The sequence below is a fragment of the Carassius carassius genome, unplaced genomic scaffold (assembly GCF_963082965.1).
Source record: "Carassius carassius unplaced genomic scaffold, fCarCar2.1 SCAFFOLD_57, whole genome shotgun sequence".
Classification (NCBI taxonomy): domain Eukaryota; kingdom Metazoa; phylum Chordata; class Actinopteri; order Cypriniformes; family Cyprinidae; genus Carassius; species Carassius carassius.
In genome coordinates, this window is record NW_026775196.1 from 180,927 (window position 1) to 206,500 (window position 25,574).

The 25,574-nt window shown below is 40.5% G+C and overlaps 42 non-coding genes across 42 annotated transcripts; all 42 read left to right on the top strand.

The window, feature by feature from the left end:
* Positions 1-78: 78 nt before the first annotated feature.
* Positions 79-197, top strand: LOC132138837 (5S ribosomal RNA). Its single transcript, XR_009433115.1, has one exon. It is a non-coding gene; the product is annotated as a 5S ribosomal RNA (ribosomal RNA).
* A 568-nt stretch (positions 198-765) lies between these two features.
* LOC132138419 (5S ribosomal RNA) lies at positions 766-884 on the top strand. The gene has a single exon (XR_009432712.1). It is a non-coding gene; the product is annotated as a 5S ribosomal RNA (ribosomal RNA).
* Positions 885-968: 84 nt separating this feature from the next.
* Positions 969-1,087, top strand: LOC132138838 (5S ribosomal RNA). The gene has a single exon (XR_009433116.1). It is a non-coding gene; the product is annotated as a 5S ribosomal RNA (ribosomal RNA).
* A 571-nt stretch (positions 1,088-1,658) lies between these two features.
* On the top strand, positions 1,659-1,777 carry LOC132138420 (5S ribosomal RNA). Its single transcript, XR_009432713.1, has one exon. It is a non-coding gene; the product is annotated as a 5S ribosomal RNA (ribosomal RNA).
* An 84-nt stretch (positions 1,778-1,861) lies between these two features.
* LOC132138839 (5S ribosomal RNA) lies at positions 1,862-1,980 on the top strand. Its single transcript, XR_009433117.1, has one exon. It is a non-coding gene; the product is annotated as a 5S ribosomal RNA (ribosomal RNA).
* A 567-nt stretch (positions 1,981-2,547) lies between these two features.
* On the top strand, positions 2,548-2,666 carry LOC132138023 (5S ribosomal RNA). Its single transcript, XR_009432335.1, has one exon. It is a non-coding gene; the product is annotated as a 5S ribosomal RNA (ribosomal RNA).
* Positions 2,667-2,750: 84 nt separating this feature from the next.
* Positions 2,751-2,869, top strand: LOC132138840 (5S ribosomal RNA). Its single transcript, XR_009433118.1, has one exon. It is a non-coding gene; the product is annotated as a 5S ribosomal RNA (ribosomal RNA).
* A 568-nt stretch (positions 2,870-3,437) lies between these two features.
* LOC132138630 (5S ribosomal RNA) lies at positions 3,438-3,556 on the top strand. Its single transcript, XR_009432916.1, has one exon. It is a non-coding gene; the product is annotated as a 5S ribosomal RNA (ribosomal RNA).
* An 84-nt stretch (positions 3,557-3,640) lies between these two features.
* LOC132138842 (5S ribosomal RNA) lies at positions 3,641-3,759 on the top strand. Its single transcript, XR_009433120.1, has one exon. It is a non-coding gene; the product is annotated as a 5S ribosomal RNA (ribosomal RNA).
* A 568-nt stretch (positions 3,760-4,327) lies between these two features.
* Positions 4,328-4,446, top strand: LOC132138421 (5S ribosomal RNA). The gene has a single exon (XR_009432714.1). It is a non-coding gene; the product is annotated as a 5S ribosomal RNA (ribosomal RNA).
* Positions 4,447-4,530: 84 nt separating this feature from the next.
* Positions 4,531-4,649, top strand: LOC132138843 (5S ribosomal RNA). Its single transcript, XR_009433121.1, has one exon. It is a non-coding gene; the product is annotated as a 5S ribosomal RNA (ribosomal RNA).
* A 570-nt stretch (positions 4,650-5,219) lies between these two features.
* LOC132138642 (5S ribosomal RNA) lies at positions 5,220-5,338 on the top strand. The gene has a single exon (XR_009432927.1). It is a non-coding gene; the product is annotated as a 5S ribosomal RNA (ribosomal RNA).
* An 84-nt stretch (positions 5,339-5,422) lies between these two features.
* LOC132138844 (5S ribosomal RNA) lies at positions 5,423-5,541 on the top strand. Its single transcript, XR_009433122.1, has one exon. It is a non-coding gene; the product is annotated as a 5S ribosomal RNA (ribosomal RNA).
* Positions 5,542-6,109: 568 nt separating this feature from the next.
* On the top strand, positions 6,110-6,228 carry LOC132138422 (5S ribosomal RNA). The gene has a single exon (XR_009432715.1). It is a non-coding gene; the product is annotated as a 5S ribosomal RNA (ribosomal RNA).
* Positions 6,229-6,312: 84 nt separating this feature from the next.
* Positions 6,313-6,431, top strand: LOC132138845 (5S ribosomal RNA). The gene has a single exon (XR_009433123.1). It is a non-coding gene; the product is annotated as a 5S ribosomal RNA (ribosomal RNA).
* Positions 6,432-7,002: 571 nt separating this feature from the next.
* LOC132138423 (5S ribosomal RNA) lies at positions 7,003-7,121 on the top strand. Its single transcript, XR_009432716.1, has one exon. It is a non-coding gene; the product is annotated as a 5S ribosomal RNA (ribosomal RNA).
* Positions 7,122-7,205: 84 nt separating this feature from the next.
* On the top strand, positions 7,206-7,324 carry LOC132138846 (5S ribosomal RNA). The gene has a single exon (XR_009433124.1). It is a non-coding gene; the product is annotated as a 5S ribosomal RNA (ribosomal RNA).
* Positions 7,325-7,891: 567 nt separating this feature from the next.
* On the top strand, positions 7,892-8,010 carry LOC132138024 (5S ribosomal RNA). Its single transcript, XR_009432336.1, has one exon. It is a non-coding gene; the product is annotated as a 5S ribosomal RNA (ribosomal RNA).
* Positions 8,011-8,094: 84 nt separating this feature from the next.
* Positions 8,095-8,213, top strand: LOC132138847 (5S ribosomal RNA). Its single transcript, XR_009433125.1, has one exon. It is a non-coding gene; the product is annotated as a 5S ribosomal RNA (ribosomal RNA).
* A 568-nt stretch (positions 8,214-8,781) lies between these two features.
* LOC132138426 (5S ribosomal RNA) lies at positions 8,782-8,900 on the top strand. The gene has a single exon (XR_009432718.1). It is a non-coding gene; the product is annotated as a 5S ribosomal RNA (ribosomal RNA).
* Positions 8,901-8,984: 84 nt separating this feature from the next.
* On the top strand, positions 8,985-9,103 carry LOC132138848 (5S ribosomal RNA). The gene has a single exon (XR_009433126.1). It is a non-coding gene; the product is annotated as a 5S ribosomal RNA (ribosomal RNA).
* Positions 9,104-9,673: 570 nt separating this feature from the next.
* Positions 9,674-9,792, top strand: LOC132138643 (5S ribosomal RNA). Its single transcript, XR_009432928.1, has one exon. It is a non-coding gene; the product is annotated as a 5S ribosomal RNA (ribosomal RNA).
* Positions 9,793-9,876: 84 nt separating this feature from the next.
* On the top strand, positions 9,877-9,995 carry LOC132138849 (5S ribosomal RNA). The gene has a single exon (XR_009433127.1). It is a non-coding gene; the product is annotated as a 5S ribosomal RNA (ribosomal RNA).
* A 567-nt stretch (positions 9,996-10,562) lies between these two features.
* LOC132138427 (5S ribosomal RNA) lies at positions 10,563-10,681 on the top strand. Its single transcript, XR_009432719.1, has one exon. It is a non-coding gene; the product is annotated as a 5S ribosomal RNA (ribosomal RNA).
* Positions 10,682-10,765: 84 nt separating this feature from the next.
* Positions 10,766-10,884, top strand: LOC132138850 (5S ribosomal RNA). The gene has a single exon (XR_009433128.1). It is a non-coding gene; the product is annotated as a 5S ribosomal RNA (ribosomal RNA).
* A 571-nt stretch (positions 10,885-11,455) lies between these two features.
* Positions 11,456-11,574, top strand: LOC132138428 (5S ribosomal RNA). The gene has a single exon (XR_009432720.1). It is a non-coding gene; the product is annotated as a 5S ribosomal RNA (ribosomal RNA).
* An 84-nt stretch (positions 11,575-11,658) lies between these two features.
* LOC132138851 (5S ribosomal RNA) lies at positions 11,659-11,777 on the top strand. Its single transcript, XR_009433129.1, has one exon. It is a non-coding gene; the product is annotated as a 5S ribosomal RNA (ribosomal RNA).
* Positions 11,778-12,344: 567 nt separating this feature from the next.
* Positions 12,345-12,463, top strand: LOC132138025 (5S ribosomal RNA). Its single transcript, XR_009432337.1, has one exon. It is a non-coding gene; the product is annotated as a 5S ribosomal RNA (ribosomal RNA).
* Positions 12,464-12,547: 84 nt separating this feature from the next.
* On the top strand, positions 12,548-12,666 carry LOC132138853 (5S ribosomal RNA). The gene has a single exon (XR_009433131.1). It is a non-coding gene; the product is annotated as a 5S ribosomal RNA (ribosomal RNA).
* Positions 12,667-13,234: 568 nt separating this feature from the next.
* On the top strand, positions 13,235-13,353 carry LOC132138429 (5S ribosomal RNA). The gene has a single exon (XR_009432721.1). It is a non-coding gene; the product is annotated as a 5S ribosomal RNA (ribosomal RNA).
* An 84-nt stretch (positions 13,354-13,437) lies between these two features.
* On the top strand, positions 13,438-13,556 carry LOC132138854 (5S ribosomal RNA). Its single transcript, XR_009433132.1, has one exon. It is a non-coding gene; the product is annotated as a 5S ribosomal RNA (ribosomal RNA).
* A 569-nt stretch (positions 13,557-14,125) lies between these two features.
* On the top strand, positions 14,126-14,244 carry LOC132138645 (5S ribosomal RNA). Its single transcript, XR_009432930.1, has one exon. It is a non-coding gene; the product is annotated as a 5S ribosomal RNA (ribosomal RNA).
* An 84-nt stretch (positions 14,245-14,328) lies between these two features.
* Positions 14,329-14,447, top strand: LOC132138855 (5S ribosomal RNA). Its single transcript, XR_009433133.1, has one exon. It is a non-coding gene; the product is annotated as a 5S ribosomal RNA (ribosomal RNA).
* Positions 14,448-15,015: 568 nt separating this feature from the next.
* On the top strand, positions 15,016-15,134 carry LOC132138430 (5S ribosomal RNA). The gene has a single exon (XR_009432722.1). It is a non-coding gene; the product is annotated as a 5S ribosomal RNA (ribosomal RNA).
* Positions 15,135-15,218: 84 nt separating this feature from the next.
* On the top strand, positions 15,219-15,337 carry LOC132138856 (5S ribosomal RNA). The gene has a single exon (XR_009433134.1). It is a non-coding gene; the product is annotated as a 5S ribosomal RNA (ribosomal RNA).
* A 572-nt stretch (positions 15,338-15,909) lies between these two features.
* Positions 15,910-16,028, top strand: LOC132138432 (5S ribosomal RNA). Its single transcript, XR_009432724.1, has one exon. It is a non-coding gene; the product is annotated as a 5S ribosomal RNA (ribosomal RNA).
* An 84-nt stretch (positions 16,029-16,112) lies between these two features.
* On the top strand, positions 16,113-16,231 carry LOC132138857 (5S ribosomal RNA). Its single transcript, XR_009433135.1, has one exon. It is a non-coding gene; the product is annotated as a 5S ribosomal RNA (ribosomal RNA).
* Positions 16,232-16,793: 562 nt separating this feature from the next.
* LOC132138034 (5S ribosomal RNA) lies at positions 16,794-16,912 on the top strand. Its single transcript, XR_009432346.1, has one exon. It is a non-coding gene; the product is annotated as a 5S ribosomal RNA (ribosomal RNA).
* Positions 16,913-22,358: 5,446 nt separating this feature from the next.
* LOC132138676 (5S ribosomal RNA) lies at positions 22,359-22,477 on the top strand. Its single transcript, XR_009432960.1, has one exon. It is a non-coding gene; the product is annotated as a 5S ribosomal RNA (ribosomal RNA).
* A 561-nt stretch (positions 22,478-23,038) lies between these two features.
* Positions 23,039-23,157, top strand: LOC132137701 (5S ribosomal RNA). Its single transcript, XR_009432027.1, has one exon. It is a non-coding gene; the product is annotated as a 5S ribosomal RNA (ribosomal RNA).
* Positions 23,158-23,241: 84 nt separating this feature from the next.
* LOC132138628 (5S ribosomal RNA) lies at positions 23,242-23,360 on the top strand. The gene has a single exon (XR_009432914.1). It is a non-coding gene; the product is annotated as a 5S ribosomal RNA (ribosomal RNA).
* A 1,073-nt stretch (positions 23,361-24,433) lies between these two features.
* LOC132137802 (5S ribosomal RNA) lies at positions 24,434-24,552 on the top strand. Its single transcript, XR_009432123.1, has one exon. It is a non-coding gene; the product is annotated as a 5S ribosomal RNA (ribosomal RNA).
* The last annotated feature ends 1,022 nt before the right edge of the window (positions 24,553-25,574 follow it).

Below are 25,574 nucleotides of genomic sequence, written 5' to 3' on the forward strand. Positions count from 1 at the left end.
TTTTATTCCGAACTTATATAATGAACTGGAGATTAGAGTGTCTGATCTTTAAATAGCCCCCTCTTTGCAGCAGCTTTCGCTTACGGCCATACCAACCTGGCTATGCCTGATCTCGTCTGATCTCGGAAGCTAAGCAGGTTTGGTTTTGGTTAGTACTTGGATGGGAGACCGCCTGGGAATACCAGGTGCTGTAAGCTTTTTGGAAAATTTTCATTAGTTATGTAATAATCTTGAAAAAAAAAAAAAAAAAAGATTCAATGCCAGATCTCTGAATCTTAGAATGTTTGGTTCTGGTTATTACTTGGATGGGAGACTGCCTGAGAATAATACCAGGTGCTGTAAGCTTTTGGGTTTTCTTCCCTACTTATATATTGAACTGGAGATTAGAGTGGCTGATCTTTAAATAGCCCTCTCTCTGCAGCAGCCTTCGCTTACGGCCATACCTGGCTATGCCTGGTTAGTACTTGGATGGGAAACCGCCTGGGAATACCAGGTGCTGAAAGCTTTTTGGAAATTTTTCAAATTTTTTTACTTTTTGGAATTTTTTCACTAATTATATAATAATCGTGCAAAAAAAAAAAAAAAAAAAAGAGTCAATGCCCGATGTCTGTATCTTAGCATGTTTGGTTCTGGTTACTACTTGGATGGGAGACCGCCTGGGATTGCCAGGTGCTGTAAGCTTTTGGGTTTTCGTCCCTATTTATATAATGTACTGGAGATTACAGTGGCTGATCTTTAATTAGCCCTCTCTTTGCAGCAGCTTTCGCTTATGGCCATACCAACCTGGCTATGCCCGATCTCGTCTGATCTCGGAAGCTAAGCAGGTTTAGGCCTGGTTAGTACTTGGATGGGAGACCGCCTGGGAATACCAGGTGCTGTAAGCTTTTGGGTTTTATTCCGAACTTATATAATGAACAGGAGATTAGAGTGTCTGATCTTTAAATAGCCCTCTCTTTGCAGCAGCTTTTGCTTACGGCCATACCAACCTGGCTATGCCTGATCTCGTCTGATCTCGGAAGCTAAGCAGGTTTGGTTTTGGTTAGTACTTGGATGGGAGACCGCCTGGGAATACCAGGTGCTGTAAGCTTTTTGGAAAATTTTCATTAGTTATGTAATAATCTTGAAAAAAAAAAAAAAAAAAGATTCAATGCTAGATCTCTGAATCTTAGAATGTTTGGTTCTGGTTATTACTTGGATGGGAGACTGCCTGAGAATAATACCAGGTGCTGTAAGCTTTTGGGTTTTCTTCCCTACTTATATATTGAACTGGAGATTAGAGTGGCTGATCTTTAAATAGCCCTCTCTCTGCAGCAGCCTTCGCTTACGGCCATACCTGGCTATGCCTGGTTAGTACTTGGATGGGAAACCGCCTGGGAATACCAGGTGCTGAAAGCTTTTTGGAAATTTTTCAAATTTTTTTACTTTTTGGAATTTTTTCACTAATTATATAATAATCGTGCAAAAAAAAAAAAAAAAAAAAGAGTCAATGCCCGATGTCTGAATCTTAGAATGTTTGGTTCTGGTTATTACTTGGATGGGAGACTGCCTGAGAATAATACCAGGTGCTGTAAGCTTTTGGGTTTTCGTCCCTATTTATATAATGTACTGGAGATTACAGTGGCTGATCTTTAATTAGCCCTCTCTTTGCAGCAGCTTTCGCTTATGGCCATACCAACCTGGCTATGCCCGATCTCGTCTGATCTCGGAAGCTAAGCAGGTTTAGGCCTGGTTAGTACTTGGATGGGAGACCGCCTGGGAATACCAGGTGCTGTAAGCTTTTGGGTTTTATTCCGAACTTATATAATGAACAGGAGATTAGAGTGTCTGATCTTTAAATAGCCCTCTCTTTGCAGCAGCTTTCGCTTACGGCCATACCAACCTGGCTATGCCTGATCTCGTCTGATCTCGGAAGCTAAGCAGGTTTGGTTTTGGTTAGTACTTGGATGGGAGACCGCCTGGGAATACCAGGTGCTGTAAGCTTTTTGGAAAATTTTCATTAGTTATGTAATAAACTTGAAAAAAAAAAAAAAAAAGATTCAATGCTAGATCTCTGAATCTTAGAATGTTTGGTTCTGGTTATTACTTGGATGGGAGACTGCCTGAGAATAATACCAGGTGCTGTAAGCTTTTGGGTTTTCTTCCCTACTTATATATTGAACTGGAGATTAGAGTGGCTGATCTTTAAATAGCCCTCTCTCTGCAGCAGCCTTCGCTTACGGCCATACCTGGCTATGCCTGGTTAGTACTTGGATGGGAAACCGCCTGGAAATACCAGGTGCTGAAAGCTTTTTGGAAATTTTTCAATTTTTTTTACTTTTTGGAATTTTTTCACTAATTATATAATAATCGTGCAAAAAAAAAAAAAAAAAAAAGAGTCAATGCCCGATGTCTGAATCTTAGCATGTTTGGTTCTGGTTACTACTTGGATGGGAGACCGCCTGGGATTGCCAGGTGCTGTAAGCTTTTGGGTTTTCGTCCCTATTTATATAATGTACTGGAGATTACAGTGGCTGATCTTTAATTAGCCCTCTCTTTGCAGCAGCTTTCGCTTATGGCCATACCAACCTGGCTATGCCCGATCTCGTCTGATCTCGGAAGCTAAGCAGGTTTGGGCCTGGTTAGTACTTGGATGGGAGACCGCCTGGGAATACCAGGTGCTTTAAGCTTTTGGGTTTTATTCCGAACTTATATAATGAACTGGAGATTAGAGTGTCTGATCTTTAAATAGCCCCCTCTTTGCAGCAGCTTTCGCTTACGGCCATACCAACCTGGCTATGCCTGATCTCGTCTGATCTCGGAAGCTAAGCAGGTTTGGTTTTGGTTAGTACTTGGATGGGAGACCGCCTGGGAATACCAGGTGCTGTAAGCTTTTTGGAAAATTTTCATTAGTTATGTAATAATCTTGAAAAAAAAAAAAAAAAAAGATTCAATGCCAGATCTCTGAATCTTAGAATGTTTGGTTCTGGTTATTACTTGGATGGGAGACTGCCTGAGAATAATACCAGGTGCTGTAAGCTTTTGGGTTTTCTTCCCTACTTATATATTGAACTGGAGATTAGAGTGGCTGATCTTTAAATAGCCCTCTCTCTGCAGCAGCCTTCGCTTACGGCCATACCTGGCTATGCCTGGTTAGTACTTGGATGGGAAACCGCCTGGGAATACCAGGTGCTGAAAGCTTTTTGGAAATTTTTCAATTTTTTTTACTTTTTGGAATTTTTTCACTAATTATATAATAATCGTGCAAAAAAAAAAAAAAAAAAAAGAGTCAATGCCCGATGTCTGAATCTTAGCATGTTTGGTTCTGGTTACTACTTGGATGGGAGACCGCCTGGGATTGCCAGGTGCTGTAAGCTTTTGGGTTTTCGTCCCTATTTATATAATGTACTGGAGATTACAGTGGCTGATCTTTAATTAGCCCTCTCTTTGCAGCAGCTTTCGCTTATGGCCATACCAACCTGGCTATGCCCGATCTTGTCTGATCTCGGAAGCTAAGCAGGTTTGGGCCTGGTTAGTACTTGGATGGGAGACCGCCTGGGAATACCAGGTGCTTTAAGCTTTTGGGTTTTATTCCGAACTTATATAATGAACTGGAGATTAGAGTGTCTGATCTTTAAATAGCCCCCTCTTTGCAGCAGCTTTCGCTTACGGCCATACCAACCTGGCTATGCCTGATCTCGTCTGATCTCGGAAGCTAAGCAGGTTTGGTTTTGGTTAGTACTTGGATGGGAGACCGCCTGGGAATACCAGGTGCTGTAAGCTTTTTGGAAAATTTTCATTAGTTATGTAATAATCTTGAAAAAAAAAAAAAAAAAAGATTCAATGCCAGATCTCTGAATCTTAGAATGTTTGGTTCTGGTTATTACTTGGATGGGAGACTGCCTGAGAATAATACCAGGTGCTGTAAGCTTTTGGGTTTTCTTCCCTACTTATATATTGAACTGGAGATTAGAGTGGCTGATCTTTAAATAGCCCTCTCTCTGCAGCAGCCTTCGCTTACGGCCATACCTGGCTATGCCTGGTTAGTACTTGGATGGGAAACCGCCTGGGAATACCAGGTGCTGAAAGCTTTTTGGAAATTTTTCAAATTTTTTTACTTTTTGGAATTTTTTCACTAATTATATAATAATCGTGCAAAAAAAAAAAAAAAAAAAAGAGTCAATGCCCGATGTCTGAATCTTAGCATGTTTGGTTCTGGTTACTACTTGGATGGGAGACCGCCTGGGATTGCCAGGTGCTGTAAGCTTTTGGGTTTTCGTCCCTATTTATATAATGTACTGGAGATTACAGTGGCTGATCTTTAATTAGCCCTCTCTTTGCAGCAGCTTTCGCTTATGGCCATACCAACCTGGCTATGCCCGATCTCGTCTGATCTCGGAAGCTAAGCAGGTTTAGGCCTGGTTAGTACTTGGATGGGAGACCGCCTGGGAATACCAGGTGCTGTAAGCTTTTGGGTTTTATTCCGAACTTATATAATGAACAGGAGATTAGAGTGTCTGATCTTTAAATAGCCCTCTCTTTGCAGCAGCTTTCGCTTACGGCCATACCAACCTGGCTATGCCTGATCTCGTCTGATCTCGGAAGCTAAGCAGGTTTGGTTTTGGTTAGTACTTGGATGGGAGACCGCCTGGGAATACCAGGTGCTGTAAGCTTTTTGGAAAATTTTCATTAGTTATGTAATAATCTTGAAAAAAAAAAAAAAAAAAGATTCAATGCTAGATCTCTGAATCTTAGAATGTTTGGTTCTGGTTATTACTTGGATGGGAGACTGCCTGAGAATAATACCAGGTGCTGTAAGCTTTTGGGTTTTCTTCCCTACTTATATATTGAACTGGAGATTAGAGTGGCTGATCTTTAAATAGCCCTCTCTCTGCAGCAGCCTTCGCTTACGGCCATACCTGGCTATGCCTGGTTAGTACTTGGATGGGAAACCGCCTGGGAATACCAGGTGCTGAAAGCTTTTTGGAAATTTTTCAAATTTTTTTACTTTTTGGAATTTTTTCACTAATTATATAATAATCGTGCAAAAAAAAAAAAAAAAAAAGAGTCAATGCCCGATGTCTGAATCTTAGAATGTTTGGTTCTGGTTATTACTTGGATGGGAGACTGCCTGAGAATAATACCAGGTGCTGTAAGCTTTTGGGTTTTCGTCCCTATTTATATAATGTACTGGAGATTACAGTGGCTGATCTTTAATTAGCCCTCTCTTTGCAGCAGCTTTCGCTTATGGCCATACCAACCTGGCTATGCCCGATCTCGTCTGATCTCGGAAGCTAAGCAGGTTTAGGCCTGGTTAGTACTTGGATGGGAGACCGCCTGGGAATACCAGGTGCTTTAAGCTTTTGGGTTTTATTCCGAACTTATATAATGAACTGGAGATTAGAGTGTCTGATCTTTAAATAGCCCCCTCTTTGCAGCAGCTTTCGCTTACGGCCATACCAACCTGGCTATGCCTGATCTCGTCTGATCTCGGAAGCTAAGCAGGTTTGGTTTTGGTTAGTACTTGGATGGGAGACCGCCTGGGAATACCAGGTGCTGTAAGCTTTTTGGAAAATTTTCATTAGTTATGTAATAATCTTGAAAAAAAAAAAAAAAAAAGATTCAATGCCAGATCTCTGAATCTTAGAATGTTTGGTTCTGGTTATTACTTGGATGGGAGACTGCCTGAGAATAATACCAGGTGCTGTAAGCTTTTGGGTTTTCTTCCCTACTTATATATTGAACTGGAGATTAGAGTGGCTGATCTTTAAATAGCCCTCTCTCTGCAGCAGCCTTCGCTTACGGCCATACCTGGCTATGCCTGGTTAGTACTTGGATGGGAAACCGCCTGGGAATACCAGGTGCTGAAAGCTTTTTGGAAATTTTTCAAATTTTTTTACTTTTTGGAATTTTTTCACTAATTATATAATAATCGTGCAAAAAAAAAAAAAAAAAAAAGAGTCAATGCCCGATGTCTGTATCTTAGCATGTTTGGTTCTGGTTACTACTTGGATGGGAGACCGCCTGGGATTGCCAGGTGCTGTAAGCTTTTGGGTTTTCGTCCCTATTTATATAATGTACTGGAGATTACAGTGGCTGATCTTTAATTAGCCCTCTCTTTGCAGCAGCTTTCGCTTATGGCCATACCAACCTGGCTATGCCCGATCTCGTCTGATCTCGGAAGCTAAGCAGGTTTAGGCCTGGTTAGTACTTGGATGGGAGACCGCCTGGGAATACCAGGTGCTGTAAGCTTTTGGGTTTTATTCCGAACTTATATAATGAACAGGAGATTAGAGTGTCTGATCTTTAAATAGCCCTCTCTTTGCAGCAGCTTTTGCTTACGGCCATACCAACCTGGCTATGCCTGATCTCGTCTGATCTCGGAAGCTAAGCAGGTTTGGTTTTGGTTAGTACTTGGATGGGAGACCGCCTGGGAATACCAGGTGCTGTAAGCTTTTTGGAAAATTTTCATTAGTTATGTAATAATCTTGAAAAAAAAAAAAAAAAAAGATTCAATGCTAGATCTCTGAATCTTAGAATGTTTGGTTCTGGTTATTACTTGGATGGGAGACTGCCTGAGAATAATACCAGGTGCTGTAAGCTTTTGGGTTTTCTTCCCTACTTATATATTGAACTGGAGATTAGAGTGGCTGATCTTTAAATAGCCCTCTCTCTGCAGCAGCCTTCGCTTACGGCCATACCTGGCTATGCCTGGTTAGTACTTGGATGGGAAACCGCCTGGGAATACCAGGTGCTGAAAGCTTTTTGGAAATTTTTCAAATTTTTTTACTTTTTGGAATTTTTTCACTAATTATATAATAATCGTGCAAAAAAAAAAAAAAAAAAAAGAGTCAATGCCCGATGTCTGAATCTTAGAATGTTTGGTTCTGGTTATTACTTGGATGGGAGACTGCCTGAGAATAATACCAGGTGCTGTAAGCTTTTGGGTTTTCGTCCCTATTTATATAATGTACTGGAGATTACAGTGGCTGATCTTTAATTAGCCCTCTCTTTGCAGCAGCTTTCGCTTATGGCCATACCAACCTGGCTATGCCCGATCTCGTCTGATCTCGGAAGCTAAGCAGGTTTAGGCCTGGTTAGTACTTGGATGGGAGACCGCCTGGGAATACCAGGTGCTGTAAGCTTTTGGGTTTTATTCCGAACTTATATAATGAACAGGAGATTAGAGTGTCTGATCTTTAAATAGCCCTCTCTTTGCAGCAGCTTTCGCTTACGGCCATACCAACCTGGCTATGCCTGATCTCGTCTGATCTCGGAAGCTAAGCAGGTTTGGTTTTGGTTAGTACTTGGATGGGAGACCGCCTGGGAATACCAGGTGCTGTAAGCTTTTTGGAAAATTTTCATTAGTTATGTAATAAACTTGAAAAAAAAAAAAAAAAAGATTCAATGCTAGATCTCTGAATCTTAGAATGTTTGGTTCTGGTTATTACTTGGATGGGAGACTGCCTGAGAATAATACCAGGTGCTGTAAGCTTTTGGGTTTTCTTCCCTACTTATATATTGAACTGGAGATTAGAGTGGCTGATCTTTAAATAGCCCTCTCTCTGCAGCAGCCTTCGCTTACGGCCATACCTGGCTATGCCTGGTTAGTACTTGGATGGGAAACCGCCTGGAAATACCAGGTGCTGAAAGCTTTTTGGAAATTTTTCAATTTTTTTTACTTTTTGGAATTTTTTCACTAATTATATAATAATCGTGCAAAAAAAAAAAAAAAAAAAAGAGTCAATGCCCGATGTCTGAATCTTAGCATGTTTGGTTCTGGTTACTACTTGGATGGGAGACCGCCTGGGATTGCCAGGTGCTGTAAGCTTTTGGGTTTTCGTCCCTATTTATATAATGTACTGGAGATTACAGTGGCTGATCTTTAATTAGCCCTCTCTTTGCAGCAGCTTTCGCTTATGGCCATACCAACCTGGCTATGCCCGATCTCGTCTGATCTCGGAAGCTAAGCAGGTTTGGGCCTGGTTAGTACTTGGATGGGAGACCGCCTGGGAATACCAGGTGCTTTAAGCTTTTGGGTTTTATTCCGAACTTATATAATGAACTGGAGATTAGAGTGTCTGATCTTTAAATAGCCCCCTCTTTGCAGCAGCTTTCGCTTACGGCCATACCAACCTGGCTATGCCTGATCTCGTCTGATCTCGGAAGCTAAGCAGGTTTGGTTTTGGTTAGTACTTGGATGGGAGACCGCCTGGGAATACCAGGTGCTGTAAGCTTTTTGGAAAATTTTCATTAGTTATGTAATAATCTTGAAAAAAAAAAAAAAAAAAGATTCAATGCCAGATCTCTGAATCTTAGAATGTTTGGTTCTGGTTATTACTTGGATGGGAGACTGCCTGAGAATAATACCAGGTGCTGTAAGCTTTTGGGTTTTCTTCCCTACTTATATATTGAACTGGAGATTAGAGTGGCTGATCTTTAAATAGCCCTCTCTCTGCAGCAGCCTTCGCTTACGGCCATACCTGGCTATGCCTGGTTAGTACTTGGATGGGAAACCGCCTGGGAATACCAGGTGCTGAAAGCTTTTTGGAAATTTTTCAAATTTTTTTACTTTTTGGAATTTTTTCACTAATTATATAATAATCGTGCAAAAAAAAAAAAAAAAAAAAGAGTCAATGCCCGATGTCTGAATCTTAGCATGTTTGGTTCTGGTTACTACTTGGATGGGAGACCGCCTGGGATTGCCAGGTGCTGTAAGCTTTTGGGTTTTCGTCCCTATTTATATAATGTACTGGAGATTACAGTGGCTGATCTTTAATTAGCCCTCTCTTTGCAGCAGCTTTCGCTTATGGCCATACCAACCTGGCTATGCCCGATCTCGTCTGATCTCGGAAGCTAAGCAGGTTTAGGCCTGGTTAGTACTTGGATGGGAGACCGCCTGGGAATACCAGGTGCTGTAAGCTTTTGGGTTTTATTCCGAACTTATATAATGAACAGGAGATTAGAGTGTCTGATCTTTAAATAGCCCTCTCTTTGCAGCAGCTTTCGCTTACGGCCATACCAACCTGGCTATGCCTGATCTCGTCTGATCTCGGAAGCTAAGCAGGTTTGGTTTTGGTTAGTACTTGGATGGGAGACCGCCTGGGAATACCAGGTGCTGTAAGCTTTTTGGAAAATTTTCATTAGTTATGTAATAATCTTGAAAAAAAAAAAAAAAAAAGATTCAATGCTAGATCTCTGAATCTTAGAATGTTTGGTTCTGGTTATTACTTGGATGGGAGACTGCCTGAGAATAATACCAGGTGCTGTAAGCTTTTGGGTTTTCTTCCCTACTTATATATTGAACTGGAGATTAGAGTGGCTGATCTTTAAATAGCCCTCTCTCTGCAGCAGCCTTCGCTTACGGCCATACCTGGCTATGCCTGGTTAGTACTTGGATGGGAAACCGCCTGGGAATACCAGGTGCTGAAAGCTTTTTGGAAATTTTTCAAATTTTTTTACTTTTTGGAATTTTTTCACTAATTATATAATAATCGTGCAAAAAAAAAAAAAAAAAAAGAGTCAATGCCCGATGTCTGAATCTTAGAATGTTTGGTTCTGGTTATTACTTGGATGGGAGACTGCCTGAGAATAATACCAGGTGCTGTAAGCTTTTGGGTTTTCGTCCCTATTTATATAATGTACTGGAGATTACAGTGGCTGATCTTTAATTAGCCCTCTCTTTGCAGCAGCTTTCGCTTATGGCCATACCAACCTGGCTATGCCCGATCTCGTCTGATCTCGGAAGCTAAGCAGGTTTAGGCCTGGTTAGTACTTGGATGGGAGACCGCCTGGGAATACCAGGTGCTTTAAGCTTTTGGGTTTTATTCCGAACTTATATAATGAACTGGAGATTAGAGTGTCTGATCTTTAAATAGCCCCCTCTTTGCAGCAGCTTTCGCTTACGGCCATACCAACCTGGCTATGCCTGATCTCGTCTGATCTCGGAAGCTAAGCAGGTTTGGTTTTGGTTAGTACTTGGATGGGAGACCGCCTGGGAATACCAGGTGCTGTAAGCTTTTTGGAAAATTTTCATTAGTTATGTAATAATCTTGAAAAAAAAAAAAAAAAAGATTCAATGCCAGATCTCTGAATCTTAGAATGTTTGGTTCTGGTTATTACTTGGATGGGAGACTGCCTGAGAATAATACCAGGTGCTGTAAGCTTTTGGGTTTTCTTCCCTACTTATATATTGAACTGGAGATTAGAGTGGCTGATCTTTAAATAGCCCTCTCTCTGCAGCAGCCTTCGCTTACGGCCATACCTGGCTATGCCTGGTTAGTACTTGGATGGGAAACCGCCTGGGAATACCAGGTGCTGAAAGCTTTTTGGAAATTTTTCAAATTTTTTTACTTTTTGGAATTTTTTCACTAATTATATAATAATCGTGCAAAAAAAAAAAAAAAAAAAAGAGTCAATGCCCGATGTCTGTATCTTAGCATGTTTGGTTCTGGTTACTACTTGGATGGGAGACCGCCTGGGATTGCCAGGTGCTGTAAGCTTTTGGGTTTTCGTCCCTATTTATATAATGTACTGGAGATTACAGTGGCTGATCTTTAATTAGCCCTCTCTTTGCAGCAGCTTTCGCTTATGGCCATACCAACCTGGCTATGCCCGATCTCGTCTGATCTCGGAAGCTAAGCAGGTTTAGGCCTGGTTAGTACTTGGATGGGAGACCGCCTGGGAATACCAGGTGCTGTAAGCTTTTGGGTTTTATTCCGAACTTATATAATGAACAGGAGATTAGAGTGTCTGATCTTTAAATAGCCCTCTCTTTGCAGCAGCTTTCGCTTACGGCCATACCAACCTGGCTATGCCTGATCTCGTCTGATCTCGGAAGCTAAGCAGGTTTGGTTTTGGTTAGTACTTGGATGGGAGACCGCCTGGGAATACCAGGTGCTGTAAGCTTTTTGGAAAATTTTCATTAGTTATGTAATAATCTTGAAAAAAAAAAAAAAAAAAGATTCAATGCTAGATCTCTGAATCTTAGAATGTTTGGTTCTGGTTATTACTTGGATGGGAGACTGCCTGAGAATAATACCAGGTGCTGTAAGCTTTTGGGTTTTCTTCCCTACTTATATATTGAACTGGAGATTAGAGTGGCTGATCTTTAAATAGCCCTCTCTCTGCAGCAGCCTTCGCTTACGGCCATACCTGGCTATGCCTGGTTAGTACTTGGATGGGAAACCGCCTGGGAATACCAGGTGCTGAAAGCTTTTTGGAAATTTTTCAAATTTTTTTACTTTTTGGAATTTTTTCACTAATTATATAATAATCGTGCAAAAAAAAAAAAAAAAAAAAGAGTCAATGCCCGATGTCTGAATCTTAGAATGTTTGGTTCTGGTTATTACTTGGATGGGAGACTGCCTGAGAATAATACCAGGTGCTGTAAGCTTTTGGGTTTTCGTCCCTATTTATATAATGTACTGGAGATTACAGTGGCTGATCTTTAATTAGCCCTCTCTTTGCAGCAGCTTTCGCTTATGGCCATACCAACCTGGCTATGCCCGATCTCGTCTGATCTCGGAAGCTAAGCAGGTTTAGGCCTGGTTAGTACTTGGATGGGAGACCGCCTGGGAATACCAGGTGCTGTAAGCTTTTGGGTTTTATTCCGAACTTATATAATGAACAGGAGATTAGAGTGTCTGATCTTTAAATAGCCCTCTCTTTGCAGCAGCTTTCGCTTACGGCCATACCAACCTGGCTATGCCTGATCTCGTCTGATCTCGGAAGCTAAGCAGGTTTGGTTTTGGTTAGTACTTGGATGGGAGACCGCCTGGGAATACCAGGTGCTGTAAGCTTTTTGGAAAATTTTCATTAGTTATGTAATAAACTTGAAAAAAAAAAAAAAAAAGATTCAATGCTAGATCTCTGAATCTTAGAATGTTTGGTTCTGGTTATTACTTGGATGGGAGACTGCCTGAGAATAATACCAGGTGCTGTAAGCTTTTGGGTTTTCTTCCCTACTTATATATTGAACTGGAGATTAGAGTGGCTGATCTTTAAATAGCCCTCTCTCTGCAGCAGCCTTCGCTTACGGCCATACCTGGCTATGCCTGGTTAGTACTTGGATGGGAAACCGCCTGGGAATACCAGGTGCTGAAAGCTTTTTGGAAATTTTTCAATTTTTTTTACTTTTTGGAATTTTTTCACTAATTATATAATAATCGTGCAAAAAAAAAAAAAAAAAAAAGAGTCAATGCCCGATGTCTGAATCTTAGCATGTTTGGTTCTGGTTACTACTTGGATGGGAGACCGCCTGGGATTGCCAGGTGCTGTAAGCTTTTGGGTTTTCGTCCCTATTTATATAATGTACTGGAGATTACAGTGGCTGATCTTTAATTAGCCCTCTCTTTGCAGCAGCTTTCGCTTATGGCCATACCAACCTGGCTATGCCCGATCTCGTCTGATCTCGGAAGCTAAGCAGGTTTGGGCCTGGTTAGTACTTGGATGGGAGACCGCCTGGGAATACCAGGTGCTTTAAGCTTTTGGGTTTTATTCCGAACTTATATAATGAACTGGAGATTAGAGTGTCTGATCTTTAAATAGCCCCCTCTTTGCAGCAGCTTTCGCTTACGGCCATACCAACCTGGCTATGCCTGATCTCGTCTGATCTCGGAAGCTAAGCAGGTTTGGTTTTGGTTAGTACTTGGATGGGAGACCGCCTGGGAATACCAGGTGCTGTAAGCTTTTTGGAAAATTTTCATTAGTTATGTAATAATCTTGAAAAAAAAAAAAAAAAAAGAGTCAATGCCAGATCTCTGAATCTTAGAATGTTTGGTTCTGGTTATTACTTGGATGGGAGACTGCCTGAGAATAATACCAGGTGCTGTAAGCTTTTGGGTTTTCTTCCCTACTTATATATTGAACTGGAGATTAGAGTGGCTGATCTTTAAATAGCCCTCTCTCTGCAGCAGCCTTCGCTTACGGCCATACCTGGCTATGCCTGGTTAGTACTTGGATGGGAAACCGCCTGGGAATACCAGGTGCTGAAAGCTTTTTGGAAATTTTTCAAATTTTTTTACTTTTTGGAATTTTTTCACTAATTATATAATAATCGTGCAAAAAAAAAAAAAAAAAAAAGAGTCAATGCCCGATGTCTGAATCTTAGCATGTTTGGTTCTGGTTACTACTTGGATGGGAGACCGCCTGGGATTGCCAGGTGCTGTAAGCTTTTGGGTTTTCGTCCCTATTTATATAATGTACTGGAGATTACAGTGGCTGATCTTTAATTAGCCCTCTCTTTGCAGCAGCTTTCGCTTATGGCCATACCAACCTGGCTATGCCCGATCTCGTCTGATCTCGGAAGCTAAGCAGGTTTAGGCCTGGTTAGTACTTGGATGGGAGACCGCCTGGGAATACCAGGTGCTGTAAGCTTTTGGGTTTTATTCCGAACTTATATAATGAACAGGAGATTAGAGTGTCTGATCTTTAAATAGCCCTCTCTTTGCAGCAGCTTTCGCTTACGGCCATACCAACCTGGCTATGCCTGATCTCGTCTGATCTCGGAAGCTAAGCAGGTTTGGTTTTGGTTAGTACTTGGATGGGAGACCGCCTGGGAATACCAGGTGCTGTAAGCTTTTTGGAAAATTTTCATTAGTTATGTAATAATCTTGAAAAAAAAAAAAAAAAAGATTCAATGCTAGATCTCTGAATCTTAGAATGTTTGGTTCTGGTTATTACTTGGATGGGAGACTGCCTGAGAATAATACCAGGTGCTGTAAGCTTTTGGGTTTTCTTCCCTACTTATATATTGAACTGGAGATTAGAGTGGCTGATCTTTAAATAGCCCTCTCTCTGCAGCAGCCTTCGCTTACGGCCATACCTGGCTATGCCTGGTTAGTACTTGGATGGGAAACCGCCTGGGAATACCAGGTGCTGAAAGCTTTTTGGAAATTTTTCAAATTTTTTTACTTTTTGGAATTTTTTCACTAATTATATAATAATCGTGCAAAAAAAAAAAAAAAAAAAGAGTCAATGCCCGATGTCTGAATCTTAGAATGTTTGGTTCTGGTTATTACTTGGATGGGAGACTGCCTGAGAATAATACCAGGTGCTGTAAGCTTTTGGGTTTTCGTCCCTATTTATATAATGTACTGGAGATTACAGTGGCTGATCTTTAATTAGCCCTCTCTTTGCAGCAGCTTTCGCTTATGGCCATACCAACCTGGCTATGCCCGATCTCGTCTGATCTCGGAAGCTAAGCAGGTTTAGGCCTGGTTAGTACTTGGATGGGAGACCGCCTGGGAATACCAGGTGCTTTAAGCTTTTGGGTTTTATTCCGAACTTATATAATGAACTGGAGATTAGAGTGTCTGATCTTTAAATAGCCCCCTCTTTGCAGCAGCTTTCGCTTACGGCCATACCAACCTGGCTATGCCTGATCTCGTCTGATCTCGGAAGCTAAGCAGGTTTGGTTTTGGTTAGTACTTGGATGGGAGACCGCCTGGGAATACCAGGTGCTGTAAGCTTTTTGGAAAATTTTCATTAGTTATGTAATAATCTTGAAAAAAAAAAAAAAAAAAGATTCAATGCCAGATCTCTGAATCTTAGAATGTTTGGTTCTGGTTATTACTTGGATGGGAGACTGCCTGAGAATAATACCAGGTGCTGTAAGCTTTTGGGTTTTCTTCCCTACTTATATATTGAACTGGAGATTAGAGTGGCTGATCTTTAAATAGCCCTCTCTCTGCAGCAGCCTTCGCTTACGGCCATACCTGGCTATGCCTGGTTAGTACTTGGATGGGAAACCGCCTGGGAATACCAGGTGCTGAAAGCTTTTTGGAAATTTTTCAAATTTTTTTACTTTTTGGAATTTTTTCACTAATTATATAATAATCGTGCAAAAAAAAAAAAAAAAAAAAGAGTCAATGCCCGATGTCTGTATCTTAGCATGTTTGGTTCTGGTTACTACTTGGATGGGAGACCGCCTGGGATTGCCAGGTGCTGTAAGCTTTTGGGTTTTCGTCCCTATTTATATAATGTACTGGAGATTACAGTGGCTGATCTTTAATTAGCCCTCTCTTTGCAGCAGCTTTCGCTTATGGCCATACCAACCTGGCTATGCCCGATCTCGTCTGATCTCGGAAGCTAAGCAGGTTTAGGCCTGGTTAGTACTTGGATGGGAGACCGCCTGGGAATACCAGGTGCTGTAAGCTTTTGGGTTTTATTCCGAACTTATATAATGAACAGGAGATTAGAGTGTCTGATCTTTAAATAGCCCTCTCTTTGCAGCAGCTTTCGCTTACGGCCATACCAACCTGGCTATGCCTGATCTCGTCTGATCTCGGAAGCTAAGCAGGTTTGGTTTTGGTTAGTACTTGGATGGGAGACCGCCTGGGAATACCAGGTGCTGTAAGCTTTTTGGAAAATTTTCATTAGTTATGTAATAATCTTGAAAAAAAAAAAAAAAAAAAGATTCAATGCTAGATCTCTGAATCTTAGAATGTTTGGTTCTGGTTATTACTTGGATGGGAGACTGCCTGAGAATAATACCAGGTGCTGTAAGCTTTTGGGTTTTCTTCCCTACTTATATATTGAACTGGAGATTAGAGTGGCTGATCTTTAAATAGCCCTCTCTCTGCAGCAGCCTTCGCTTACGGCCATACCTGGCTATGCCTGGTTAGTACTTGGATGGGAAACCGCCTGGGAATACCAGGTGCTGAAAGCTTTTTGGAAATTTTTCAAATTTTTTTGCTTTTTGGAATTTTTTCACTAATTATATAATAATCGTGCAAAAAAAAAAAAAAAAAAAAGAGTCAATGCCCGATGTCTGAATCTTAGAATGTTTGGTTCTGGTTATTACTTGGATGGGAGACTGCCTGAGAATAATACCAGGTGCTGTAAGCTTTTGGGTTTTCGTCCCTATTTATATAATGTACTGGAGATTACAGTGGCTGATCTTTAATTAGCCCTCTCTTTGCAGCAGCTTTCGCTTATGGCCATACCAACCTGGCTATGCCCGATCTCGTCTGATCTCGGAAGCTAAGCAGGTTTAGGCCTGGTTAGTACTTGGATGGGAGACCGCCTGGGAATACCAGGTGCTGTAAGCTTTTGGGTTTTATTCCGAACTTATATAATGAACAGGAGATTAGAGTGTCTGATCTTTAAATAGCCCTCTCTTTGCAGCAGCTTTCGCTTACGGCCATACCAACCTGGCTATGCCTGATCTCGTCTGATCTCGGAAGCTAAGCAGGTTTGGTTTTGGTTAGTACTTGGATGGGAGACCGCCTGGGAATACCAGGTGCTGTAAGCTTTTTGGAAAATTTTCATTAGTTATGTAATAAACTTGAAAAAAAAAAAAAAAAGATTCAATGCTAGATCTCTGAATCTTAGAATGTTTGGTTCTGGTTATTACTTGGATGGGAGACTGCCTGAGAATAATACCAGGTGCTGTAAGCTTTTGGGTTTTCTTCCCTACTTATATATTGAACTGGAGTTTAGAGTGGCTGATCTTTAAATAGCCCTCTCTCTGCAGCAGCCTTCGCTTACGGCCATACCTGGCTATGCCTGGTTAGTACTTGGATGGGAAACCGCCTGGGAATACCAGGTGCTGAAAGCTTTTTGGAAATTTTTCAAATTTTTTTACTTTTTGGAATTTTTTCACTAATTATATAATAATCGTGCAAAAAAAAAAAAAATAGAGTCAATGCCCGATGTCTGAATCTTAGCATGTTTGGTTCTGGTTACTACTTGGATGGGAGACCGCCTGGGATTGCCAGGTGCTGTAAGCTTTTGGGTTTTCGTCCCTATTTATATAATGTACTGGAGATTACAGTGGCTGATCTTTAATTAGCCCTCTCTTTGCAGCAGCTTTCGCTTACGGCCATACCAACCTGGCTATGCCTGATCTCGTCTGATCTCGGAAGCTAAGCAGGTTTGGGCTTGGTTAGTACTTGGATGGGAGACCGCCTGGGAATACCAGGTGCTGTAAGCTTTTTGGAAAATTGTCATTAGTTATGTAATAATCTTGAAAAAAAAAAAAAGATTCAATGCCCGATGTCTGAATCTTAGCATGTTTGGTTCTGGTTACTACTTGGATGGGAGACCGCCTGGGATTGCCAGGTGCTGTAAGCTTTTGGGTTTTCGTCCCTATTTATATAATGTACTGGAGATTACAGTGGCTGATCTTTAATTAGCCCTCTCTTTGCAGCAGCTTTCGCTTACGGCCAAACCAACCTGAGGGCGCTAGAGAGCTACAGGAAGTGTTGGCTGCAGTTGGGAGAGGAAGGCTCTCCTCCATTTTGATTTTTCTGTTTGTGTTTGTTTGTAAGTTGTTTTTGGACTTTAGTTCAGTTTTTTGTGTGGTTTTTCAGTTTTAAACCACCTAACAGCAGCTTTTTGCTGGCTGGAGGGTGGTTTCTCTGTTTTTTGTTTTTTTTCTTAAAATGGACGGATTAATGGATGACGACACAGGACCGGCTGGAGAGACACGTATGGCAAACGATACTGGACTGGCTGGAGAGAGACGCATGGCAAACGATACTGGATTTGGCGGAGAGAGACGCATGGCAAACGACACTAGACTGGCTGGAGAGAGACGCATGGCAAACGATACTGGACTGGCTGGAGAGAGACGCATGGCAAACGATACTGGACTGGCTGGAGAGAGACGCATGGCAAACGACACTAGACTGGCTGGAGAGAGACGCATGGCAAACGATACTGGACTGGCTGGAGAGAGACGCATGGCAAACGATACTGGATTTGGCGGAGAGACACGATCGGTAAATGACACTGGACTGGGAAATCGACTACGAGCTGGGAATGGGAATAACCAAGGCACGAGGGAGAAATTTCTTGAAAGAAACTATCTAAAAGAGGCTACAGTGATTGTGAATGTAGAGAATGTGATCGAGGTGAGAGCAGAGGATATCATCAAGGCTGTATCAAAACAATTTGGACATGGGAAAATCCTGGCACTAAGGCCAAGACAAGGGAAAGAATATGAATTAACAATGGAGAAAGAAGAAACATGTGACAAACTGACTGATGGACTGATGATAAAAGGAGTGAACTGTGAGGTAAAAAATTTGCAAAACAGAGATTATGTTGTTTCCTTCATGCACCTGCCCGTCTATATTGATGACAAAGAAATTTTAGCTAAATTGGAAGGATGGGGAGTTAATCCCATTTCACAGATAAAAAGAAGATGCTACCCGGGCACTGACATAGAAGACGGAACAAGGTTCCTAAAAGTGAGATTCCCCAAAGATGTGGCATCGTTGCCATATAGCACAAAGCTGGAAACAGCAGAAGGGCAGCAGTATTTTAGGGTGATGCACAGCCATCAGGTGAAGACCTGTAGGCTGTGCATGAGCCCTGGACACCTGCTGAAAGACTGCCCAGATTTTAAGTGCCGTATTTGCGAGGAGAGGGGACACTTTGCAAGAGATTGCAATGCTGTCAGATGCCCAGGGTGTCAAGAAGTTTTAAATAAATGTGAATGTTGGATGGAAGGAGAGGAAGGAGGTATGGAACTTCAGTTGGACGGACAGGTGCATGAAAGAAACAGTGAAGAGGAAAGAGAAACTGATGAAGGACAAGAGGAAGACGGATTGCAACAAAACGAAACAGAAGAAAGAGCGAGCAACAGAGAGAAAGAAGGAGAGAAAGTAAATGATGCAGACAAGGAACATTTAACAGAACAGGACACCCAATGGACGGAAATTGAAATATCGGACAGTGTTAAAAAACTTCTGGATGACGTGGACGGAGATGTACAAGGAATGAATGATCAAAACAAAGAAATGGACAGTGAAGAAGAAACGAGGATGGATAACATGGAGATAGACAGAGAGGGATGAGGACAAATAAGAAGACGAACATTAAAGGTAAAACCAAATGTGGGAAATGCTAGAAAAAAGATAATGACAAGGGGTCGAGTGAAAACTGTAAACAGATATGAAGTGTTAAGAGGGCTGGAGGGAGAAGATGGAAAGTAATGGTTTTTAGGTATTTATTTTTCTTTTTAATGGTATTAAGTTGTGTTACTTTTAATGCAAGGGGACTGATGGACATGGGTAAATTTGAAAAAGTGAAGGAAAAATGCCAAGGCGAAGATGTTATTGTTTTTGTTATTTTTATCTGGTAAAAAAGTTTACAATAACCTATTGCAAGTTAATTAATAAATGTAAGAAAAATAAGGAAAGAGAGCTAAGACAAAACTTAAATAAGGAACTGGACAAGACAGAAAAAAGCATAGAGAAAATAAAAGAAATAGAAGGTAGACTGAAGGAAATGGAAGAGGAGAAATATGAAGCTGCAAAATTAAGAAGTAAAGCAAAATATACAGTGGAGGGGGAGAAGTGCACAAAGTTTTTCTTTGATCTAGAGAAAAGAAGAGGGAAAGCAGACATGATTTAAGAAATAAGGGGCAAAAATGGGAGAATAGTAGAAGAAAATGCGGACATTTTAGAGGAAATAAAATCATACTATGAGAACTTATTCTGTACAGAGGGGGTAAAAGAAGAAGAAAAAGTGGAATTACTGAAGCAAATAAAAGCCAGAGTAGGAGAAGTGGATAAAAAAGAGTGTGATGATGAAGTAAGAGAAGAAGAAATAAAAAGAGCAATAATTGGATTAAACAAAAGAAAAAGTCCAGGGATAGATGGGTTGGGGAGTGAGTTTTACATTGTTTTTAAAGATGTTTTAACAACTATCTTAAAAGAAGTATTTGACGAGATTTTTAGTAAAGGTGAGATGAACGAAAGGATGGGAATGGGATTAATGAAGCTGATATATAAAAGGAAAGGAGACAAAGTGGAGTTAAAGAATTATAGGCCAATAACAATGCTTAACACTGATTTGAAGATTTTATCAAAAGTTTTAGCTAACAGATTAAAAGAAGTGATGCCCACAATAATTCAAACAAACCAAGCTTACAGTATTAAAGGAAGAGACATTGCGGATACAACAATGAGCATAAAAGATACCATAAGATATATTAATGAAAAGAAGAAAGATGGTTTTATAATCAGTTTGGACTTTGAGAAGGCTTTTGACAGGGTAGAGCATGATTTTTTATTTGGAGTTTTGAATAGTTTTGGTTTTGGAGGAAATTTTATTAAATGGGTTAAGATTTTATATAAAGGTGCTGTAACGAGAGTAAAATGTAATGGGTTTTTAACAGAGTGTTTTAAATTAACAAGATCAATTAGACAGGGTTGGCCGTTGTCGGCACTTTTATATGCTTTAGTTGCGGAACCACTTGGGTTAATGGTAGAACAGGAAGGGAGAATAAAAGGAATAGGCATAGAGGGAGGAGAGAATAAAATATTTCAATACGCTGATGATACTACGCTATTGCTGCAAGATCTGTTGAGTGTAAGGGAAGCAATTAAAATAGTACAAACATTTTGCAGGGGATCAGGGGCTAAAGTGAACGAGGATAAAACAGTATACATGAGATTCGGGGGAAGTGAGGTTTTAACGGCGCACTTTAATTTTAAGGAAATGAATGAAATAAAGATTTTAGGTGTTTTAATGGGGAGGGATGAAACCAAAGCAGAAGAAATTATGTGGGAGGAGATGTTAGGAGGGGTCGAGAGAAGGTTGAATTTTTGGAGATTAATGTCCTTAACTTTGAAGGGGAGGGTTTTAATTTTGAATGTTTTAATGGTTTCTAAGTTATGGCATATTTTATATGTGGCTTCAATGCCGTTGTGGACAGAAAAAAGGCTGAAAAAATGTTTTTTAGATTTTTTATGGGAAGGAAAGCCACCGAGAATTGCATATAACACTTTAATAGGAGCAGTGGGGAAGGGGGGGCTAGGGCTAATGGACGTGGAGCAAAGAAAGAACAGTTTAAGGGTGAAAATCATAAGCAAATATCTAGACGAAGAAAATAAAGCAGCATGGAAAAGAACAATGGGGCATTTTTTAAACAAGTGTAGTCATTTTAATCTGGGGGACAACATTTTATGGATGAAAACAAAAAATTGGATGACGGAGGGGCTGCCAGAATTTTATAAAGAACTGATGAGAGCATGGGGAAAATTTTTAGATAATGTGCATTTTAAGCCACAAGGTAGAGAGAACATTTTAAATCAGCCTTTATTCTTAAACAACTGCATTTTAAATCAAGGGAAGCAGGTTTTTTTTAAGAAATGGTGGGATGTTGGAATCATGAAAGTCAGAGATGTTTTATATGAATTCAAAGAGGGCTTTTTACCAGTGCAATACATTGTGGATGTGATGGAGGAGGCAAAGGAGGATTATAGCAGACAAGAGATTACAAACAAATATGATTTAATTAAGAATGCTATACCTAAAGAATGGATAAAGAGAATTGAAAATCTGGAAGAAGAAAATCAAGGAAAAGATGTGTATGTAAATATGGGGGGGGGAATTGTGTGCTTTTAAAGAATGTACTGTGAAAATGTTTTATTGTTTTTTTAGAGATGTGGTTTTCAAGAAACCTGTTGTAAATGAATACTGGCTACTGATGTTCAATGGTGTAACAGAAGAGAAAATATGGGGGAATATAAATGGGAAAATTGTACAGACTAAACTGGAGAATATGGAATATTTTACCAGGAACAAAGCAGTGTTCACAGATGTGATTTTAAGCAAAATTGGGATGGAGGAAAGTGCAATATGTAAAGTATGCCAAGATGCAGATGAAGGGTTTTTACACTTGTTTTTATATTGTGATAAGCTGAAAGATTTTAATGAGAGATGTAAAAGCATGATTTTAATTTTGAGAGGAGAGGGAAATGGAAACCTTGAGTGGGAAAAGGTGTTAATGTTGGGCATTAATGAGAAATGTAAACATGAGAAGCTGATTAATTTACTTGTGATGCTGATGAAAATTGCGATATGGGAAAGAAGAGTGGTGGTGAAAAAGGACGATGCTTTAATTGATGTATGGAATGTGTTTAGGAGAAAAGTTGAAAAATATGTTGGATGTCTGTTTTATTATTTTAAATTGGAGGAAACGATTGATGTTTTTTATAATATTTTTACTCAGGAGGTGTTAAAGGTCTTCAAAGAGCTGGGGATTGAATTTTCATTTTTAAAAGATTAAAATATTTAATGACTTCTTTCTTTAAATTGTAAGTAAGATGTCTGTCAATTCAAGATTTTAGGAATTTTTTATGTCAAAGAAAGAATCTTATGTACTTTTGTATGTGAATAATTGATATGTATGTTTGAATTGATTAATTTCTTCAATAAAAAAAAAAAAAAAAAAAAAAAAAGGCTATGCCGGATCTCGTCTGATCTCGGAAGCTAAGCAGGTTTGGGCCTGGTTAGTACTTGGATGGGAGACCGCCTGCGAATACCAGGTGCTGTAAGCTTTTGGGTTTTATTCCGAACTTATATAATGAACTGGAGATTAGAGTGTCTGATCTTTAAATAGCCCTCTCTTTGCAGCAGCTTTCGCTTACGGCCATGCCAACCTGGCTATGCCTGATCTCGTCTGATCTCGGAAGCTAAGCAGGTTTGGGCTTGGTTAGTACTTGGATGGGAGACCGACTGGGAATACCAGGTGCTGTAAGCTTTTTGGAAAATTTTCATTAGTTATGTAATAATCTTGAAAAAAAAAAAAAGAGTCAATGCCAGATCTCTGAATCTTAGAATGTTTGGTTCTGGTTATTACTTGGATGGGAGACTGCCTGAGAATAATACCAGGTGCTGTAAGCTTTTGGGTTTTCTTCCCTACTTATATATTGAACTGGAGATTAGAGTGGCTGATCTTTAAATAGCCCTCTCTCTGCAGCAGCCTTCGCTTACGGCCATACCTGGCTATGCCTGGTTAGTACTTGGATGGGAAACCGCCTGGGAATACCAGGTGCTGAAAGCTTTTTGGAAATTTTTCAAATTTTTTTACTTTTTGGAATTTTTTCACTAATTATATAATAATCGTGCAAAAAAAAAAAAAAAAAAGAGTCAATGCCCGATGTCTGAATCTTAGCATGTTTGGTTCTGGTTACTACTTGGATGGGAGACCGCCTGGGATTGCCAGGTGCTGTAAGCTTTTGGGTTTTCGTCCCTATTTATATAATGTACTGGAGATTACAGTGGCTGATCTTTTATTAGCCCTCTCTTTGCAGCAGCTTTCGTTTACGGCCATACCAACCTGGCTATGCCCGATCTCGTCTGATCTCGGAAGCTAAGCAGGTTTGGGCCTGGTTAGTACTTGGATGGGAGACCGCCTGGGAATACCAGGTGCTGTAAGCTTTTGGGTTTTATTCCGAACTTATATAATGAACTGGAGATTAGAGTGTCTGATCTTTAAATAGCCCTCTCTTTGCAGCAGCTTTCGCTTACGGCCATACCAACCTGGCTATGCCTGATCTCGTCTGATCTCGGAAGCTAAGCAGGTTTGGGCTTGGTTAGTACTTGGATGGGAGACTGCCTGGGAATACCAGGTGCTGTAAGCATTTTGGAAAATTTTCATTAGTTATGTAATAATCTTGAAAAAAAAAAAAAAGAGTCAATGCCAGATCTCTGAATCTTAGAATGTTTGGTTCTGGTTATTACTTGGATGGGAGACTGCCTGAGAATAATACCAGGTGCTGTAAGCTTTTGGGTTTTCTTCCCTACTTATATATTGAACTGGAGATTAGAGTGGCTGATCTTTAAATAGCCCTCTCTCTGCAGCAGCCTTCGCTTACGGCCATACCTGGCTATGCCTGGTTAGTACTTGGATGGGAAACTGCCTGAGAATAATACCAGGTGCTGTAAGCTTTTGGGTTTTCTTCCCTACTTATATATTGAACTGGAGATTAGAGTGGCTGATCTTTAAATAGCCCTCTCTCTGCAGCAGCCTTCGCTTACGGCCATACCTGGCTATGCCTGGTTAGTACTTGGATGGGAAACCGCCTGGGAATACCAGGTGCTGAAAGCTTTTTGGAAATTTTTCAAATTTTTTTACTTTTTGGAATTTTTTCACTAATTATATAATAATCGTGCAAAAAAAAAAAAAAAAAAAGAGTCAATGCCCGATGTCTGAATCTTAGCATGTTTGGTTCTGGTTATTACTTGGATGGGAGACTGCCTGAGAATAATACCAGGTGCTGTAAGCTTTTGGGTTTTCTTCCCTACTTATATATTGAACTGGAGATTAGAGTGGCTGATCTTTAAATAGCCCTCTCTCTGCAGCAGCCTTCGCTTACGGCCATACCTGGCTATGCCTGGTCAGTACTTGGATGGGAAACCGCCTGGGAATACCAGGTGCTGAAAGCTTTTTGGAAATTTTTCAAATTTTTTTACTTTTTGGAATTTTTTCACTAATTATATAATAATCGTGCAAAAAAACAAAAAAAACAAAACAAAAAAGAGTCAATGCCCGATGTCTGAATCTTAGCATGTTTGGTTCTGGTTACTACTTGGATGGGAGACCGCCTGGGATTGCCAGGTGCTGTAAGCTTTTGGGTTTTCGTCCCTACTTATATATTGAACTGGAGATTAGCGTGGCTGATCTTTAAATAGCCCTCTCTTTGCAGCAGCTTTCGCTTACGGCCATACCAACCTGGCTATGCCTGATCTCGTCTGATCTCGGAAGCTAAGCAGGTTTGGGCCTGGTTAGTACTTGGATGGGAGACCGCCTGGGAATACCAGGTGCTGTAAGCTTTTGGGTTTTATTCCGAACTTATATAATGAACTGGAGATTAGAGTGTCTGATCTTTAAATAGCCCTCTCTTTGCAGCAGCTTTCGCTTACGGCCATACCACCCTGAGCACGCCCGATAGTGGTACAGTCCAGGAAGTGACTTGGTGAAAGAGCAAACAGAGAAACTTTACATCTAAAACAGTATTTAAATTTGTTTTTATTTTTTGGAATAACCCCTGTCTTCAAAAGTTAAAGTTTATTTTGTGTCTACAGTGTTCCCCCAGCAGCCTTTGCTGTTTGGGGGACCATCAAATACAGTTTTATTTTTGTGATGGAAATAGAAAGCATGGCAGCAAACAAAGAACTCAAAATGAAAGCCGGACAAATGAACAATGGACAAAGCATGGATAATGACAGCGGAAAAGGACATCAAACTTCCATGCATGCAAGCGATGAAAGGAGGAATATCAGAAAAGAGGTATGTGGAGAACACCATGAGAAATATTCCAAAGAGTTGACTGTGGAAGTTGAAGTGGCAGGAACAGAAAAAATCTCTATGATGGACTTATTAAGAGGTGTAAAGAAGGAGTGTGGAGAAGTGGTGGGATGCAGAGTGAGAGGAGAAATGTCATACGAACTTACAATGAAGGATGATATGGCAAAGAGTAAACTGATGGACGGTGTTAGAGTAAAAGGAGCAATGGTGCACGCCAGAGACATAGTGAACAATGAAATGGTAGTGTCATTTATTAACCTGCCAGTTTATTTGGAAGATCAGAAGATTTTTGCAAAACTGGAAGAATGGGGAGTTAAACCACTGTCTGCCATTAAGCGCCGGGTATGGCCAGGAACTGACATTTTAGATGAAACGAGATTCTTAAAAGTCCGGTTCACTGATGAAGTTCGCTCACTCCCATATTCAACCAGGTTTGAAACATTAAGAGGCACAGAGTACTTTCGTGTTATACACGACAGGCAGGTGCGTGTATGCAGGTTGTGCATTAAAACAGGGCATTTGTTTCGAGAATGCCCAGAGTTTAAGT